General features: G+C 42.9%; 1 protein-coding gene across 5 annotated transcripts in view; it reads left to right on the top strand.

Annotated features, from left to right (window-relative positions):
* Positions 1–4,086: 4,086 nt before the first annotated feature.
* FAM184A (family with sequence similarity 184 member A) overlaps positions 4,087–20,202 on the top strand; it is a 253,280-nt gene continuing 237,164 nt past the window's right edge. For 4 of the 5 annotated variants that reach the window (XM_075202994.1, XM_075202992.1, XM_075202993.1 and 1 more), the window contains exon 1: positions 4,089–4,218. The gene's annotated coding sequence lies outside the window, so the exon portion shown is untranslated. Of the gene's footprint in view, positions 4,219–20,202 lie in introns of all 5 variants that reach the window. The other variant, XM_075202995.1, reaches the window with a different exon arrangement.

Genomic DNA, 20,202 nt, shown 5'->3' with positions numbered 1-20,202 from the left:
CTGATGGCAGTAGTTTGGCAGATCAGACACATTCCTTGCTAAGTATGACAATGAGATTTTCTATTGTAGAACAAGTTTTTTAAATGATATAAAGTGGTGGAGAGGGCAGACAGTATTTTTCTCCCCATTAAAGGGCTACATTTTTCATCCTCCTCAAGTGACAGATTGGGTCATTACCTATATTTTCAATAGTACTCACTGAGCACCATCTAGTCACACTTTTGTGGAAAAGTGCTTTCCTAGGTAATGCCCTTTTTATATATTATACACAAAAATTACATATGTAATAAAGACAGTCTCATTAATTTAACACATTAAAGAAGCTAAACTGAGAAGTATTTTAGTAGAAATATTTAGTAATCTTAAGAAAGAGAGAGTGAAAATGTGACTGACAGGGTACTGTAAGGTTTCGTTTTTTCATAAAACATGCTAATTAGCTTTATTAATATACATTAATATCATGTTCATGGTACATAGAATGTGTTATTAAAACAATATTAGCGAAATAATAAAAGAAAAGAGTATAACAAAAATTATGACCGGTATTAATGACTGTTAAGATAGCAGCAAGCAGCCGCTAAAAGCACACCGGCCATACCCCTATTGAATAAATGGTACCCCGTACCACTCTTCATTTATATTATAGAATATGCTAATGAACGGTGGCGAAGTGGTTAGCACTTCTGCCTTACAGCGCTGGGGTCATGAGTTCAATTCCCGACCATGGCCTTATCTGTGTGGAGTTTGTATGTTCTCCCCTTGTTTGCGTGGGTTTCCTCCGGGTGCTCCGGTTTCCTCCCACACTCCAAAAACATACTGGTAGGTTAATTGGTTGCTATCAAAAATTGATCCTAGTCTCTCTCTCTGTCTGTATGTGTGTATGTTAAGGAATTTAGACTGTAAGCTCCAATGGGGCAGGAACTGATGTGAATGAGTTCTCTGTACAGCGCTGCGGAATCAGTGGCGCTATATAAATAAATGGTGATGGTGATGATGATGATAATGAAATATTAATCCCAATTGGCAATGGGGGGAATATATTTTGCAAATAAGGTGTCGGGGTTAACCACATAGATGTTACTCTAATCTGCAGGGGACACCCTATAATGATATTCCCTGACAGTATATGTTATTACTACAGTTCAGCTAATAAGTAAAGACGCTGATAATACAATGTGTATTTAGTAGACACCTACATCAGGTGTCTCATATGTACAGCGTTGCAATGGTTGTCAGCGTCATATTTCTCATAGATTTTCAGCATTTTTTACCGCATAAATCTAATGTTCAAGGAGCAATCATATGAGCCCCATTAGTATATTCATAAACAAAATATGTTGTTAATATAAAAATCAGCTAATAAGTATGGATATCCATACAATAAGATTTGTTTAGTATGCAACCATATAAGGTGACCCATATGTACAGCGCTACATTAACTGTCAGTGTCTTATATCATATAAGTTTTCAGCGTCTTTTGCAGCACAAATCTTATATTTTTTTGAATAGTATTATTAGCCTTTTATGGCTTTCAATCCCTGCCTAATGATTTTGTTATATAATGTGGAGCAGGCAGCGAGCCTATCTCGGCGACGCGCGTTTCGCTAATGTCTTTATCAAGGCAACAAATGTTTCCTACTATAATTTTTGGATGCAAATGAATCTTACTCTCTCCCTCTTTGTGACATAAGCAGGGATTTATATATTATCTGGGACTCTATATTTTTTTCTATGATTCTGGCATACTTAAAATACTGGAACACATTTTTGTACAGTCTTGGTTTTGTATATTATGGACCTCATTTAGAGTTGGACGCAAAGTCCGTGTAAGAAGTTTAGGAGTGGGAGTGTGCCGCAGCTTGGTAGGGTATTACGAGTTGCAAGCAACCCCAGTTGCGTCCCACTCCTAATACCCTATCGAGCTGCGAGCAGTTCCTGCACTTAGCTAAAGCTTGTGCCACCTAATTCCTGCCACACAGCTTTGGCCCTGTTTTGAGTGTGTTGCGTCTGCGCCTCACTGCGACTAGGATGCATTTACATGGTCACACCTTCACAATTCCGTGTTCCTCCCATTCTCTCGTAGTGAGTCGCAAGCTGTCGAAAGTGTTAATTGCGTCCAAGATGCAGGCGGATTTGGAGCTTTCTGCACATGCGTGGTAGTGTTTTTTGGTTAGATGCGCCTAATTCGGACTTTGTGTCCGACTCTAAGGGGTATATTTAAGAAAGCACGGTAGTGCACTATCGTGCACTTACCGTGTAAATTAGGAAGAAGAAGAAAGTGCACCGAAGAGGAGGAGATCCGGAGCCAGCGCGACGGAAGAGGCAGTGGTGAGTATGTTTTTTTTATCACAGAAACAGCAGTTTTTCGGAACAGCTGTTTCTGTGTTCCATTTTTAATAAATTTGAGAAATACATCAATCCTTATCCATGCGATAAGGATTGATAAGTATTTCTCGTTTTGTCCGATACATGATAAATGTGCCCCTAAATGAGGTCCTATATGTTAAATTTATAGCCACACACATAGTAGCCACAAATGTCTACATGCTAAAATCAGTAGTTCTGGTTCCATCGTTCATGCAAACCAGCGGGCAAGACATTCCAAGTAGTTTTAGAAAACAGGAATCCTAATCCAAGCAATGCATGTCACATATAAGCAGAACAAATGCCTTGTTACATTTTTTGAAGAGAACATGTGTAATTTTGTTTTTTGATTGTGTAAGGAATGCTTTTACTCATAAAAAGGTGCATCTAATGCTCACTCTGGCATGTCACTGCCATAGTCCTGCTTGCTATAAGCTTCACATGGTGTTCCTTCAGACCGCAGGGAATTCAGGAAAAAAAAGTCTATATTTAGAAGTGTAGAGGAAGAGCAGCTGAGCGTAAGGCAGCTTCAGCACAGAGATGACTGTCACCCACTGCTTCCCACAAAGAAACATTTCTCTGTGCATAGAAGTAGGGCAGAACACCACATATGCAGGAGTCAGCAGATCACAGTATAAAACAGATTCGGTGGGGGAGATTCAATTCGGCGCAAGGTTTTTCCGGAACATCACGCAGACACCTCGCAAAGATGTTCTGGCTAGTTAGAATTTCCGCTCATTTCTAGAGGTGCGAGTAAGAATGAGTGGAGATTCCTACCGCAATTGCCGGCATTATCCGCAGGCCACATTGCCAGCAATTGAGTCTTCCCCTCTGACTAATCAAAAGTAAACCAAGACTGAGGTTGTGAAGTTTGGAACACAAGGTATTTGCTAGGACTGCTAAGAGACAGAGTAGGAGTTTCCAGGATGCCAACAGCTGTTTTTTCCAGATTTTTGGCTCATTGCAGCTTAGTAAATGACCCCTGAACGTGTTGATAACCACTCCCAGCATGTTCAATAAACATAGGAAGGATATAACATTTATCAACAGTGATTAGGCGTGGGAGTCAGCTGAGGAACCAGTTTTATTTTTATTATATTTTTGTATTTTGTAAAAGTCTGTTATGTTATGAAAACAAATGGGCACAGCTTGCAGAAAAAATAATAATACAACTGGAGCTTAGTTAGCGCGTTTTCATAATATGATCAGCAGATGGTGCCAGGATGCTGTTTATTGCAGTATTCTGCACATTGTGGAAGTAAATCAGAGGTATTTGGCTTTAGGACTGACAGTCCTTCCCTAAAATAGCTGTTAAAATACACCATTCAAAACTTTGGCAACCTAATGTATCTATTAATATAATATCCACTACATTACGTTGTTTCGATTTGCTGTTCTTATTGAACCACATAAATTAAACTTGCAAGTCACTTAATAGATTCACAGTCAGGCCGCTGACATGTAAACTGTGTAATCAGCAATTAACATAATGAACTGCAAATAACTTATGGAAATAGTGAGGCGAACCAAAAAGTAATCAAGCTGTCGTTGTCTAAATCATAGCCAGCCAGGTAAACTGTAATTCTGCAGCTGCTGTGACGGTACCAGCCATGTATGGCCATGCTGGGTCTTGTAGTTCTACAACTGCTGGTCTTGCCTGAACGCTCCAGATCGGTAATTACGTCACAGTCGCAGTTACTGCACGATATGACAGCACAGGACTCCGGCCACTATCACGAGGGAGGAGCCCTGGGCGATGTCAGACGACGTGACGCAGACAGTGGATGTTTCCAGACTGTGCCTAGCAACCGAAGCGAACCCCCTAGTAACAGGAAAGAGCCAACACATGAACAGGTACATTAAATAGTGCTCCATGTACGTGTGTCATTTATACTATCTCATAGGTAATCATTGGATGTACTCGTATATTCATCTTTGTGTGTCTGCAAAACAATTTTCATGCAAATATGCAGTTATAAACTTCATGCACTTTCTCAACGTGCACATGAGTGTAGACAACTATATCTGCTCGTTTCCATTCATAATGATTATATACATTTTAAGATGGCTAGCTGGGCTCTCTTATTGTGTTGTCTGTCTGTTAATATCCAATCTTGTTTTACTACTTTGTTTGTACAGCGCTCTGGCGTATGCTGGCGCTATATAAATACCTGCTAAATCTAATAGAAAAGAACATACAGTTTTTTTGTACTTTTATCCAGCTGTTATAGTGGTGTCAGTAACTAAATCCATACCATGCCATGAGGACTTATACACACAGGCATTGAAACTATGCAGTCTGTCCTTGCTTTCAACATAGCATTTGCAAAACCTCTCTGCAACATGCTGTACTAGGCACCAGCTCCTACAGAACTCAATTATAATTGAGGTGAACTGAAGTGTGTGTGTGTGTGTGTGTGTGTGTGTGTGTGTGTGTGTGTGTGTGTGTGTGTGTGTGTCAGTCATGCCAGAATATGTATGTGTGTGTGTGTGGGGGGGGGGGGGGTCGGGGGTGTCATGCCAGAATGAGTTTTTTTAATTATTGTGCATACAAGACCAGTATATATTGTACCTACTGTATATGTCTGTGTATATACACATAGATACGATCAGTCTGCACAAGCCTTTTAAATCTGATAGGTTAGTTATTGGTCTACGTTAAACATTTTACTAACGTGCCCAACTGGTGCCCAGGACTACATGCAGCTGGTAATTGGTACTTCCACTCACACACCCGTCACACATCTTCCGCCATTTACAGTTGGTCAGCTTCATAGATTTGCTGGTTCTATATTACAGAACCAGCAGAGCCCTGGGAAAACAGTGACATTTAGCAGCTTCCAGGAATCCTGTTTGAGAAAGGGGCACTGGGAGTCTGGGAGAGCTCCTCAAAATTTGTGATCTTCCTGGATATTTCTGCCGAGTAGGCAAGCATGGGTTAACACATGCGGTTTAAAATGCATAGTGCTGTATTCTTCCCATTCATATTAGAAGTCTATTCATTTAATAGCCCATTCATTTCAGTGACCCATTCATTTCAATGGAGTTGTGCGCTATATGTGGAAACTGCATTGAAATGAATGAGTCATTGACATGAATGAAACTCCCCAGCATAGTTAATTTGTTTTTTCCCCACGTCAGTAGAGATTCAATTAATTTTTATTGATGTATGATCAAAGTCAGGAGTCTCTGGGACTATCCTTACATCCCTTTAATCACAGTTTAGCTACTGTGGGAAACCTGTTGTGATTGGCTGAAGCAGTCCCAATCAATTCAGTTCATAGTCATTCTGAGATGGGACTCTGGATGGATTACAAGAAATCTATTAACCTGCAGGATCAAAGAAGAAGCATTCCATTGGATCACAAATAAAGAACCTTTCCCATTTATTGCAAAAATAAGATCCCTTGGATTACAAAGTAAGATAATTTCCTGGGGACCACAAGAAGAATGTCCTTGGATTACAAATTTTTTCTGTGGATTACAAATTATCACCATTATCATTATCTGGGTCATTACATTCCGATTTCCCTTTTAATAGTGCTTTACAGGCCATGCTCTTTCTACTCTAGTAGGGGGACCTCACAATCAGTGTCCCTCTGCTTTAGTGAGATCCAGCCCACACTGTTATTTCATTAACTAATTCATTTCAGTGGGATTTCTACATATTGTGTACACAATGGAAACACCATTGAAAGAGAATGGGCTGTTGGAATGAATAAGAAAATCTTAGTGCTTTCTGAATGCATTTGCAAATGAATGTGGACATGCCCAGTGCACATCAACAGAGTGTATACCCATGTAACCCACATATCATAAGCATAGTGTTTTTCTGCATTTTCACATTTGGTTTGCACTGTTATTTGATGAAACCGCAACACCAGTGAGTAACGGGCATTACTCAATCTGTGATTCTGATTCAAGTTATTAGGCAAGTGTGAGTCTCCAGCTGCTGCAGAACTACAAGTATCAGCATGTAAGGGCATGCTGATACTTGTAGTTCTGCAGCAGCTGGAGACTCACACTTGCCTAATAACTTGTGGTTTGGGAACCTAGATGAAGTAGCATAGTCTGTTTTGAGAGTCTCCTAATTGTCATTTATGCTATCTATACATTTAATAGGAGCTTTCTTTTTTTGGATAGAGGAATGATGACACACTGACACTCATGATCCCAGAACAATGATACAATGTAACTTGGAATCTAAGCAAAAATGTTCTTGAGCACCAATGACTTAAAGGGGCATATTCAATTGTCCGGGTTACTTGCAAAATTAACGTGGCGTTGAAAGTATTACCGTCATTACGGTAATTCTAACCCGGATTTCAGCTGGCAGCTCCCTGAAAGCCATCGTTAAAGGTACCGTAATAACGGTAATTACGCGCACTATCACCGTAATAACGGTAATAGTGCGCAAGCCGCTTTACTTTTGCGAGTAACGCGGACAATTGACAATTTAACGCGGTTTTCTGCTTGCAGCGGAAGCTGCGAGCAAAAAGCCGGCATTAGAACTACCGTAATAATGGTAATTACGCCCACTATTACCGTAAGAGCGGTAATAATGCGCAGGCCGCGTTACTTTTAATGGTAACGCAGCCATTTGAATTCCCCCCCTAAATGTCTGCCTATTCGTTTATTTATCTAATTTTATTTTTGAGTTCAATGATGAGTCTGTAGGTTGTGAGATGGATAAAATCTGAAAATATTGACAATGTCAAGATAATCTTGGATATCTACAGCAGGAAGTAAATCAAAATAAAAAAAATGTCTTTTAGTATGTGCCAACATTGAATGCTACCTGAGTGTTTTCAAGCCACATCAATTTCGAAGTTTATGTCAAATTTAAAAAAAAACAAAAAACCCCAACAACAAAAACATAACTCATGAAAAATGTAGTGTGGAAATTTGGAAGAATAGAAGCAGCAAATCCATTCTCACAGCGACTAAAATATATTTCTGCTCCAGGGCATGTAATGGGATAATAGTTTATAATGTGTTTGACTGTTGGTTAAGGCTGTGATCCTTTCAAGAGAACCTGCAGAGTCACTATATGTTTTAGAGTCATACTTGCTGCAGGTTTTTAAAAGTGACATCTTATCTTGGAAATTCTTGGTGACAACACCTTGAAATATCAATAAAGTTGTGATGAATTGGCCACTGAAGTTTAGGTGAAACACAGAGTTGCAGTTAATTTTCATACAATTGGCCTAATTTCCAAAGTGCAACATGGTCAAATCTCAACGAAACCTCTTATGTGCACTAGCTGATGGGAGGACGAGGACTTGGGTAAGGGCAAGGTGTTCCTTTCAAATTACAGAGTAGGCGCAACAGTGCACCTAGTCTTGCATAGCAGTTTAAGAACAAAGTTTTATTTTGCTTAGCAAGATTATTGAAATTAGATAAAGAGGTGGAGAGGGCACATTTTATGGGCAATCCTTAATGTGCAGAGAGGCACACAGCCATTTCCACTCTGCAAAAGGACCTCATTTGTGCACTATTTTTAAACTGGCAGAGAAGGGACTTATCCTACTTTTAATTAGAGATGCTCATGCTCGATTCCTCGAGAACCGAACACACCCGAAGCATATCCGAGTAACGAGCCTTTCGCGCTTTTTCGGAATTGAAAACAAGGCAAAACGTCATCGTTTTGAAATCTATAATTACCGCCATCCACGGCGATCTAGCCCCATTTGAAGGAGGGACACAGAAGGGGTAGCACAGTGTGTAGAGCAGTTGGGCAGCAACATAGATAGAATTGAAAGAGGATTGGGTAGCAGTGTTCAACAAAGTCTACAGTAACATTCAGGAGAGCTTCATTGCTAATTCTCATTGCAGAAAAATACAAATACTAGTGCTGGCAGGCTTGGTGTAATTCTGCAGTCACATTCTAAAATGCATAGCAGGGAAGTTTTCCCCAAATAACACACTTGTGACATTACCTTTTACCAAACCAAATAAAGACACGGACACCAAATTAAAGTTGGAATGAATGACGGTATTTATTTATATTTAAACTAATAGGACTGTAAGGCGGACGAGAGCAGGGCAGTCAGGAACGCAAAACCAATAAGGTGGAAAGGTCAGACCATAGTACCACCAACCCAGGATCATACCTTATCTATTGGCCGGTGCTAAGATCAAGTCCAACGGCAAGACTACGCCCCCTAATTAACTCCGCCAGTATAAACCATACAAACTGGCCCAAAGGTCCTCCTAACAAACGGACCGACCATGGTATGACACCATAACCACAGAGGGGTAGTGACCTATGACAAGATCACCCAAGCACCATATGCACAGTTACAGACTGCACTGCTCTCCTACCACGCCGCATGAACTTAAACTACAGACCTAACCACTCCTCTTAAACGCCAAAACAGCTGGTCAATAAAATAACGGACCCCCTCGTCCGACAGGTGAACACTGTCTAATCTGTATAAAGAAGAGAACTCTGCTTTCAACAATGGGTGCTTGATAACAGAACCACCTAAAACACGGAAGATTTTTCCGGCCACCTGATTTAACTTGCGGACAGACGCTGCAATATTAACCGCAGCCATAGAAGATCTCCAACGACGTCTAGGGACAATGCAAGAACAGCATAGCTTGAGATTGGGCCATCTCCTAGAAATAACAGCCATGTCTTCACGAATTTTAATGATGAGATCCAGGGTTTTAATTTGACCCACATCATTACCACCGGCGTGAACTACCAACACATCAGGAACACCATGTAATACAATTTCTTCTGACAGGAGAGGGAGAAAATCTACCCATTTTAAACCACGTTTACCTATCTATCTAATAGAAACATTATCCGATAACCAGGGACAAATACGGGATAAAGGGTGTCTGTTAGCCCAGAAAATGTAGGAGTGACCCAAAACCCAAACGGAGATCTTAGAAGAATTCATTCCTAAAACGAGATAATAAAAGGGAATAAGCAAGAAACCACGAAAAAACCAAACAAGCAACGGAAGAGACATCATATAAATATCTTGAATTAACTAAAGGCCCATGAACTAAAGTTATAATCCACAAAAACATAAAAAACACCTATTTATAACTAGGAGGTGGAGAGTGAGGTGAATGCTGGGACAAAACATTAATTCCAACCTTAAACCTAACAGAACGAAAGGAAAAGCAGCAACCCAGGTGAAGGTGAAAACCTATGAGGAAAAAGCCCTTCAACGCCCCCGCAAATAGCGGCAAGCAGCCTAGCGCCCTGGGTTGACTAGCTTAGAGGATAAAAGAGGTAGAGAAGAGCTGCTTAAAGGGAAAAAACACATGTTAGACATCAGGACGAATATAGGATTTATAACAGTCAGACTTCCATCTTCCTAGCCTTTGTATAGAAGCTACAGAAGCCCCACTTGCTGCAGCCGCCATGGCCGCCCCAATCCGAAACGAATGTGTTCCGTAATCTGATGAAGATCAACCAAGGGCATTTAACGCGCTGCACATAACTGCATGAAATTGACATTTAGTGAGGGGGGAGCAATCCTCATGAACTAGCCAAATCTCTGATCCATGTGGCCTAAGGCAGGCGAAATATTTACAAAGTTTAACCGGGCATATACTTTGATCCTGATGTTTACTAAGGGTAAACCAATGTCCAACACCTGTCTGATCTGTTTTAGATCGTCTAATTTTTACTTGAATGTTGTCGTCCGACAACCCCACGTGTTTACTTAGTAAAGCAGCTTCCATTCTGTTTTTGGATTGCGCCACTAATTCACTGGCTCGCATAGCGCCGTGAAAAGCCAAGGAGAATGCTGCCGCAAACAGGGAAGCTTTGAAATGGTCTGATGTCACTTCAGATAAAATCAAAATAATACGTGCCAATAATAATGGATCTATGGGTTTTCTCCCATCCTTGGGGGCGGGGTGAAGTCTAGACCATCCTTTTAACGCTTTATTAATGAGGAACGATTTAGTGGGATCTAACACACCCTGTAACCTAGCCATGAACGATATGCCTGCTAAAATAGCTGACATAGATGTTTTACTAACCCCATCTTGGTAACACCCCCACATGAAGTCTACAATACCGTTAGGATCCCCCGGGGCACGATAGGGACCGGACAATATAAAGCTCTCCCATCGTTTCCAGGCTGCCCGATAAGCCTTCCACGTAGATGGTGCTAGAGAGGCCTCTGCCAAGAATCTTAAACCGGACCGACCATCTGCCAAACACAAGATGGACAAGATGTACCCACGGGGTCAGCACGGGGAGCCAAGGATCTAAAGCGCTCCCATTCAAAACAGGACAGGGAGTCAGCAATACAGTTGTCTATACCAGGTACATGTTTGGCGCGAAAATTTATGTCGAAGTCCAAGCAACGAAGCACCAGAACGCGCAGCAAATTTACTGCCGGCTTAGAGGAAGCGCTCTGACGGTTAATTGCCTGCACCACGCCCAAATTGTCACACCAAAAGGAAACATTACGCCCTGCCAGCTGAGAGGCCCACAACTTCAGCGCTACAATTATGGGAAACAGCTCCAGTACCAATAAATTCTTTGTAAGCCCCCTGTCTATCCACGATTGCGGCCATGCCGCAGCGCACCACCGACCTTGGAAGAAAGCACCAAAACCTTTAGCGCCTGCGGCATCGGTGAATAGATCTAACTCTAACGTGGAAATGGGAGGTGAAGGCCAGATCCTGGAACCATTTAATTACTGAAGGAATGTTACCCATATTGGTAAGTCCTCCCTTATCTCATCACTCAGTCTTATTAATGCGTGGGGTCTGTTTTTACCTGCTGTGGCCAGTTGTAATTTCCTGCAGAAGATTCTACCCATGGGTATGACCCTACAAGCGAAATTAAATGATCCTAGCAACGCTTGAACCTGTCTAAGTGTACGAGAAGGAGAGGCCAGAGTGCTGGATATCAAACTCTCCATTTTTGTTATTTTATCAGCTGGCAAGCGACAACAGCCTGCCACCGAGTCTATTTCTATCCCCAGGAATGACAAGCAAGATGTTGGGCCCTCTGTCTTTTCCTTAGCTACCGGTGCCCCCATAACCAAGAACAGAGCCTGAGCTGAATAGAGCATATCTGAGCATACTGAAGAGCTAACCGGGCCTACAAACAGAAAGTCATCCAGATAATGTGCGATGCCCTCGTGCCCTGTGACCGCCTGAATCGCCCAGTGAAGAAAGGAACTAAAGGATTCAAAATAGGCACATGACAAGGAACACCCCAATGGGAAGGCATCTGTCAATATAATATTTGCCTTTAATCTTAAAACCCATGTAACGGAATGATTCCGGGTGCAGGGGAAGCAATCTGAAAGCCGACTTGATATCTAATTTGGCCATAAGTGCTCCTGGCCCAAACCTCCGAATGAGCATCAAAGCCTCTTCGAATGACTGGTATACAACAGAGCTTATGTCCTGGTCTATGGCATCATTGACGGAATTGCCTGCGGGATGTGACATGTGCTGATCTAGTCTAAATTTACCTGGCGCTTTTTTAGGGACTATATCTACTGGGGATATGACTAAATCTGACAGGGGGGGGGAATCAAACGGGCCAATCATGCGGCCCAGGCTTATCTCACCACAAATTTTCTCGTCAAGGATATCGGGGAAAATGTATGCAGATTTTAAGTTCCTAGAGGCCCTGGCGCTAACCGATGCGCTAATAGGCAACCTAAACCCGTGACGAAAACTTTCGCTTAGAAAGGAAGCCTGTTCCGTATTTGGATACATTCTAAGCCATCTTTCAAGTACCTCATAACATATAAGGGACTGGGCTTTAAGGAGCGTTGTTATCGTTGCCGCGGTATCTGGAGAGGCCGGGGGTACTCCTCGGACACTCTGGCAGAATGCGCACCGCGGCAATTGGAGCAGATGTGTCTGTATCTGCAAGATTCTCCTCTACCGCACGCCCCGTTGTTGAATGCAAAGCACCTGTTTTTCGCGAACTGGGGAGCACCGCGTCTCCCCCCCCTGCGGAAACTGATTCGCTTGTGACCCTGAACTGAAAGCTAAGCTAGCACGATTAAGTTGCATCCATATCTCAACGTCCTTCACGCCTAAAGGCATGTCCACATGACCTTCTACTCTCTCACGAAACAGTTTGTCATATTTCCGCCAAGTCCCCGGACGATCGTTAAGGAACATTTCGTTTATCATATGTAAATATTTCCAGACCTCCTCCGAGGCCTGTGGTCTCGTCTCAATATAGCATGCTGTGAAGGAACAATAACCCGCCAGCCAGTTAGAGAAGGTTTTAAAGGCCTCTTCTCCTATGCCCCCTTTTGCCCGGGCCACTTCTAACTCTTTCCTACCCGCTTTAGTAATCTGAAACATGTCCACAAACCAACCTTTCTTAATCCTGTCTCTAATGCAAGGGCGTACGCCCGCTAAAAGGGCGGTGTTCTCACATTGCACCATGGGAGTTCTATTCGCTGACAGATTTGCTGCTGTACCACGTCTATCTCCTTTAGGCCTAGATCTACTAAAGTGAGTGTTAAGAATCTTAATCAACTTCTGAGGACCCTCTCCCGATGAAGAGGGGGAGTCCTCGTCAGTGGACGACATTGGAGGGCTGTGTGCAAGTTCGTGTGACAAATTAATCTCTGGCAACTCACCGCCTGCGCTTGCCACCGTTTGCTGCCCGGCTCCTGCTGTCTCTGACGGCCCTGGTACCGATGACGCCTCCATGATGGCCGCCTGTTGTGCTTCCTGTCCAGACACACCTCCCAATGGTACAGATGCCGGAAGCGCTGGCTGCGCTGATGTCACTGCTACTGGCACTTGGGCATCTGCAATCAAAGACACGTTAACACCAGAGCCAACTCGCTGAATATTAATGGGGGGGGGCAACCCACGCCCTTCCTGTGCTAACCCCTGTTTTACCGATACCCGCTTCCATGAATCCCGGGGGCGACCCCAATGACCCCCCACTCAAGAACCCTCCCGAAAATAATGGCACCGGATAGGTGTGGGTATATACGCCAGAAGGGGTGGGATAAGGGGGGGACGCAACTCCGACGCCCGAGGGTAAAACCCCCCCCGCCGGACGATAGGGCAAGGTCCAAACTCCCCCACTGTCCTGCCTGTTGATCCCAACATGTGCCCGGACGGCCTCGCTACCCGCACTCCCTGAACTGAAGGATGTGGCCCCCAATCCCCAAGGAAGGGGCCCCCCGGACTGAAAATGAGAAAAGGAGCTGGCTACCGACCCCCCTCCCAAAGGAGCAAAGCACTCTAGCCCGCCTTTACTTACCTCGCCTGCTGTCTCGTGTCTAAGGGCGACCCCCTGACCATGACCTGCCCTAACGGATGACTCCTTTTCCGTACCGCCCCGGCTGACTCCGGGGAATGGAAAAGCAGGGACAAAAGAAGGGGGGATACCCCCCCCAGACGAGGACCCCTCAATACGGAACTGAACCCCCCCTATCACCGGAGCTATGGGGTCCCAGATAATAGGGCCTAGCCCTCTGTATGGGGAAACCGCCCCTCTACCTCCCCCTGCTGGACTATTATTTCTATCCACAGGCCCCCCTGACGACTCCCAGCTCCTAAATGAAATTAAGGCCCCCGTGGGAAAAGAATGAGACAGAGAAGGAGGGGGAATAGAGGGGGCCTCCTGCCCACCCCCTTGCTGCCGCACGGACCCTGACCCCCCCCCCCCCCCCCGCTTCCCTCTAGAGCCCAGCGATCGCAACCCCCGTATGAAGAGAAACCGCTGCCATAGCAACGGCGCTCCGTGACCGCCGCCCGCCGCGGCCAGGCCTGCCGCGTGGAGATCCGGATGGAGACATGCTGCGGGTCCCCCTAGCGGGCACACCGCTGTCGAGGGGGGACGAAGCAGCTACAAGGGGAGTAGAAGAGTAGAGGGGAAGGGGCTTGACTGCCGGAGTTGGGTCTCTTAATCTGGAAGTGGCACTCCGAACCCGACTAGGGCGGGACATGACGGCACCAGGTAGGAGGGAGACAAAAAACCAAAGTCAAAAATAAAACAATAAAAGGCTGGGGAATGGAAAACTATATAAAATGAAACTAGGGCAGGGAGACAAATGAAAAGTAAAAAGGGGGGGGGGGAGAGAGAGGAGAGAAGCGCACGGAGCCCCGCAACGCTGAAAGGGGAGGATGAAAAAAGAAAAAGGAGAATGAAAGCTGAGAAAAGGGGGAGAAAATAAGGCAGAATGCTAGAAATAAAAATGAGGAATGCCACAAAATTTAACAGAAATGCACTAAAATGCTGCACTACTCAGCCTTGCTCACACGAATCCGGAAGCAGGAAGGACTGTAACCTCTGAGCACAGACTTATAACTGTGTATAAGTCCCATCCCCTTCCTGCTCCTATTGGCTGAAATTCCAGGAATCCACATATCATAGGTTCTTTGGCAAGTCACTCACCTGCATGATTTTAACTGCGTTTAGTCTAAGGGACACACTTCTCTACTGTGTTATATAGGTTACACACAAAGAGAAGAGCTACATTGCTAATTGTCATTGCTGAAATGCAAATATTAGGCCTGGCAGGCTTTTCGTCTGAATTTGCAGTCAAAGTGTATGGTGTTATTAAAATGGATTCACAGCAGTATACAGAAGAGCAGAAGCACAAAGCAGCTGCTGCCACCAGTCATGATGATAGTAATCCCTGTATGTCACCTGCTAAAGCCTATGTAAAAGTACATAGTGTTTTTAAGTCAGAGAAACAAAAATGTAAAAAAAACACCTTTTACCTTGGTCCAGAAAAAAGAGCTGTAATCCAGCAAAGTTATCTGCAGAAAAAAATAAAATTGCCAACATACCATTCTACACACGCACTGGCAAAGAATAAATGAGGCCTTCGCCTTTCTCTATGAGTGCGAGTTTTGCAGCTGTTACTGAGGCGTCTTCTTGTTAGGTCAGTCGTGACCAAGTAAGACCTTGTCATTCGGACACCAAGGGGTAAATGTATGAACGTGCGGATTCTTCAACACCCGGGTGTTTGGCAATTAAATTTCAAGCGGCGCTGCATTGTACACTTAACCACAGATATGTGGACAAGCGGAACTGGGCAAATTAAAGATTATATGACTGTGACAGCCCACTGGGTTGGTGATTTGCCTTCACCAGCAGGAACAGCAGCAGCATGTACCCGAGTATGTCACATTTGCCAGAGGCAGGCTACTCTGTGTATCACCAGCTTCACTATGAGGCATACAGCTGACAATCTGTTACAAAAACTAAGGGATGTCATTGCAACATGGCTTATCCTGCTTGGACTCTCCTCAGGATATGTCATTTCTGATAACACAACCAATATGGTGAGAGCATTACAGCTGGGTAAATTCCATCACATACCCTGTTCTGCTCACACAATAAACTAGGTGCAGAGCTTTTTAAAAAAAATGACAGTGACGTGCAGGAGATGCTGTCTGCGCCCTGTAAATTATCTGGACATTTCCAGCATTCGGCAACAGCGTGTAGGAGATTGCAGCAGCTGCAAGAGCAATTTAATTTGGCCTACCACCAACTGAAGCAAGAGGTGGTGACCAGGTGGAATTCCACGCTGTATATGCTTCTGTGGATGGAGGAACAGCAAAAAGCCATCCACGCTTACTCCACAAGCCATGACATTGGGAAAGGAGGGGGGATGCATTTTAGTCAAGCGCAGTGGAGAATACTTTCCGTGTTGTGCAATGTGCTGAAAACATTCGAAGTAGTCACCTGTGAAGTGAGTTCAGACATTGCGAGCTTAAGTCAAGTGATTCTCTTAATTAGACTTTTGGAAAACCAGCTTCAGAAACTGAAGGAGGAGATTAAACAAAGCAATTACGCTAAGTTTGTCAGACTTGTAGATCTAGTACTTTATTCGCTTCGCCAGGATCCAAGAGTTATCACATTCCTGAAATTGGATCACTACATTTTGGCGACTGTGCTTTATCCTCGGTTTGAGAGCTTTCTCATCTCTTTGTTTCCAACTGACCCAGATCTGAAGAGATGCAAGGAGCTCCCGGTGAGCATGATGACAGCTCAAGTATTACGTGACAGGACGGCGTCTCCTCCTTCAGTTTCTCACTCAACTGCTGCTAGGAAAAACCTTAGCTTTCCCAAGAGACCCAGGGATGATGCAGATGACTCAGCACCACATTTTGACATCTGGTCTGGTCTAAAAGAATTGACCAAAAAACGTGAAACCTCTGCCATAACTCCACCTGACCCTACTATCAGCATCCAAAGGATGGTGGAGGATTATTTTCACAACAGCATAGAAATAGATACATCAGAGAGTCCCTTTACATACTGGGAGGAAAAAAAGGGAATTTGGAGACCCATGTACCAACTCGCTCTGCACTGCCTAAGCTGCCCACCCTCCAGTGTGTACTCGGAAAGAGTTTTTTATAGCACAGCCGGGAATCTTGTCAGCGATCAGCATAGGAGGCTACTTCCTCAAAATGTGGAAAAGATGATGTTCATAAAAATGAACTTCAAGTTCCAAGAGGAAGGGCTTTCCCTCCAATTACATCAATATACTGAGACTTCTGTAACGGTAGATTCCAGCGGTGATGAATTAATAATGTGTGGGGATGATGTACACACTGATGAGGGTGAGGATGAGGCTGAGGATGATGACAACAACATCTTGCCACAGTAGAGTTAATTAACAGCACTGTTACCTTAGGTGGCTTAAGGCCATTGTTACCTTGTTTTGTGGGGGCCCAAACAAACCAAGAACTTCAAATAATACAATAAAGGTATATAGGCGCATATAACAAGTTCACTACAGAATAAAAATAGAAAAAAGTCCACAAAATGTCCACATATATTGAACGCTTCTTATCAGTCCAATCATGGAATCTTCTTTACAGATGAAATCGAAAAGCGGATGTCATATGGAAGGACTTTATTAATCTTTTATAAACTCTCCAAATATTGTGGTCCGTGGAGATTGGGAAAAAAGAATAAATGGATACTGAATTAGTATTTAAACCAACAATAAAACCACTTTTCCTTAATCCTGTATCCAAAAATATATATCAGCTTCACCGTGTATAAACTAACGGTTACTTAAAACACCTCCACACGTGTGAGGTATGAGGAAAAATGAGCTGAATCACTTACACAGTGTAGTTAATCCACTGATTAATATCAAGTCCACGCCTGATTCCGTTGTCACATAATACCCAATCGTAGTATATACAACGAGAAAAGTATACAAAAAGAATCTTGCATAATATCTTCGGGGTTTATTTTACACAAATTAAAAACACCACAATAAAATCATCATATCATATGCGAAATCCCAACATCAACAACAAATGGACTCGTACCGGACTTAAGTGAAGAGTCAGCGTGTAGATTGGATAACTCCCGGGCAATCCCCGCTGAACAGTCCGCTCCCCTCCGGCTCGTGTAACACTGCTGTCTAGTGGGTGGATCTGTGTTAACCGACGCGTTTCAACCCCGCCTCTGGGGTCTTTGTCAAGGCATACACAGAATATGTCCGGCTTCCTTTTAAACCTAAAGTGTCCAATCATCAATCGGATAGTTCGGTTGTACAAATAAAGTTTCTTCTTTCTATTTGTATAAATCGCTCACATTAGTCTTCAAACTAGTGATACAATTCCTCTATCCGATACAAGCAATAATAATAAAAAACAGTTATAAAACCAGCTTATTTATTCCAGCTACGGACTCTTCCCATCAAGAAACGGTACAAAGGTTCAAAACCATAAATCGACTGATTTTCAGTTATGTAGTGTTGTTATTATATCTGTATGTTGAATTGTGTGCTCTTTGATAAGGCTGGTACTCGATTTATGGTTTTGAGCCTTTGTACCATTTCTTGATGGGAAGAGTCCGTAGCTGAAATGAATAAGCTGGTTTTATAACTGTTTTTTATTATTAGTGCTTGTATCGGATAGAGGAATTGTATCACTAGTTTGAAGACTAATGTGAGCGATTTATACAAATAGAAAAAAGAAACTTCATTTGTACAACCGAACTATCCGATTGATTATTGGATACTTTAGGTTTAAAAGGAAGCCGGACGTATTCTGTGTATGCCTTGACAAAGACCCCAGAGGCGGGGTTGAAACGCGTCGGTTAACACAGATCCACCCACTAGACAGCAGTGTTACACGAGCCGGAGGGGAGCGGACTGTTCAGCGTGGATTGCCCGGGAGTTATCCAATCTACACGCTGACTCTTCACTTAAGTCCGGTACGAGTCCATTTGTTGTTGATGTTGGGATTTCGCATATGATATGATGATTTTATTGTGGTGTTTTTAATTTGTGTAAAATAAACCCCGAAGATATTATGCAAGATTCTTTTTGTATACTTTTCTCGTTGTATATACTACGATTGGGTATTATGTGACAACGGAATCAGGCGTGGACTTGATATTAATCAGTGGATTAATTACACTGTGTAAGTGATTCAGTTCATTTTTCCTCATACCTCACATGTGTGGTGGTGTTTTAAGTAACTGTTAGTTTATACACGGTGAAGCTGATATATATTTTTGGATACGGGATTAAGGAAAAGTGGTTTTATTGTTGGTTTAAATACTAATTCAGTATCCATTTATTCTTTTTTCCCAATCTCCACGGACCACACTATTTGGAGAGTTTATAAAAGATTAATAAAGTCCTTCCATATGACATTCGCTTTTCGATTTCATCTGTAAAGAAGATTCCATGATTGGACTGATAAGAAGCATTTGATATATGTGGACATTTTGTGGACTTTTTTCTATTTTTATTCTGTGGTGAACTTGTTATATGCGCCTATATACCTTTATTGTATTATTTGTGGTATATTGAATGAAGTGGCATTTATTGAGGTATTAGGCAGCTGTGACATGGAGCGCTTTTTGGATTTCCTTTTTTTTATGCTGTTTAAACCAAGAACTTCAGCTACAAGGAATGGCACTTTTGTGGCTGACGTGCTTGGTTTGTTAAAGTGTGCATGTCCTTTTTAAGATCCAACATAAGGGTGGGTGGGAAGGCCCAAGGACAGTTCCATCTTGCACAACTTTTCTTTTCTGCCACTGCTGTGTGCCAATGTGTCCTAGATGTGGTAAGAACTGCCGCGTGTTTGAGTCACTGCTCTGTCGCTTAGCATCTAGCCAGGTCGCTGCAGTATTTGTCCGAAAGTGTATGAAAATAATATTGTGACCTGTGAGGTGATCAAAATTGACTGCAAATGACTTGAAATTAGTGTTATTGAGGTTAATAATAATGTAGGATAAAAAAAGAGCAAAATTATGTGATTTTAGCATAGTTTAGCAATTTTTCTAAAAAAATACAGATCCAAAACCAAAACCAAAACACACGAGGGCGGTTTTGCCAAAACCAAAACACAAAGCTAATCCAGATCCAAAACCAAAACCACTTCACAGGGGTCAGTGAGCATCTCTACTTTTAATGGAACACATTTTTTTCAAGTTGACGATTTTACAGGTGCATTTTGCCCAATGTAAAACAAGGTTTCAAAGGCACAAAAGTGCCACATGTAATACATTATTAATTTAGGCCATAAATGGGACCAAACCAAGCAGTATTTTAGCTGAAACACGGGAAAGATCATTGGAAGTGGTTGAAGGTTGAACTTTTGGTGTGACGTTTACACATTTACACAGTGTGTCACTTATGAAATGTCCACCTGTTCACATACCCTTCATACCCAAGCACTTCTGGTTTTGAATGCATTCCCCAACAGTAAAGAAAGCATGCACCTTAATGTGCGGTCCAATCTTACTGTGGTCTCCTATTGTAGCTAAACTAGACATACCAATTAAGGTATTCCCTCCTGATGGTATATGAATTTCATTAGCCACGTGCAAGAGTGTGGGAATGACCCATGAACTATAGGTTGGGTCTTAAA

Source organism: Mixophyes fleayi, chromosome 3, assembly GCF_038048845.1.
Source record: "Mixophyes fleayi isolate aMixFle1 chromosome 3, aMixFle1.hap1, whole genome shotgun sequence".
Lineage (NCBI taxonomy): Eukaryota > Metazoa > Chordata > Amphibia > Anura > Limnodynastidae > Mixophyes > Mixophyes fleayi.
The sequence above is the reverse complement of the archived record's forward strand: the minus strand, read 5'-3'. Positions and strand labels throughout refer to the sequence as shown.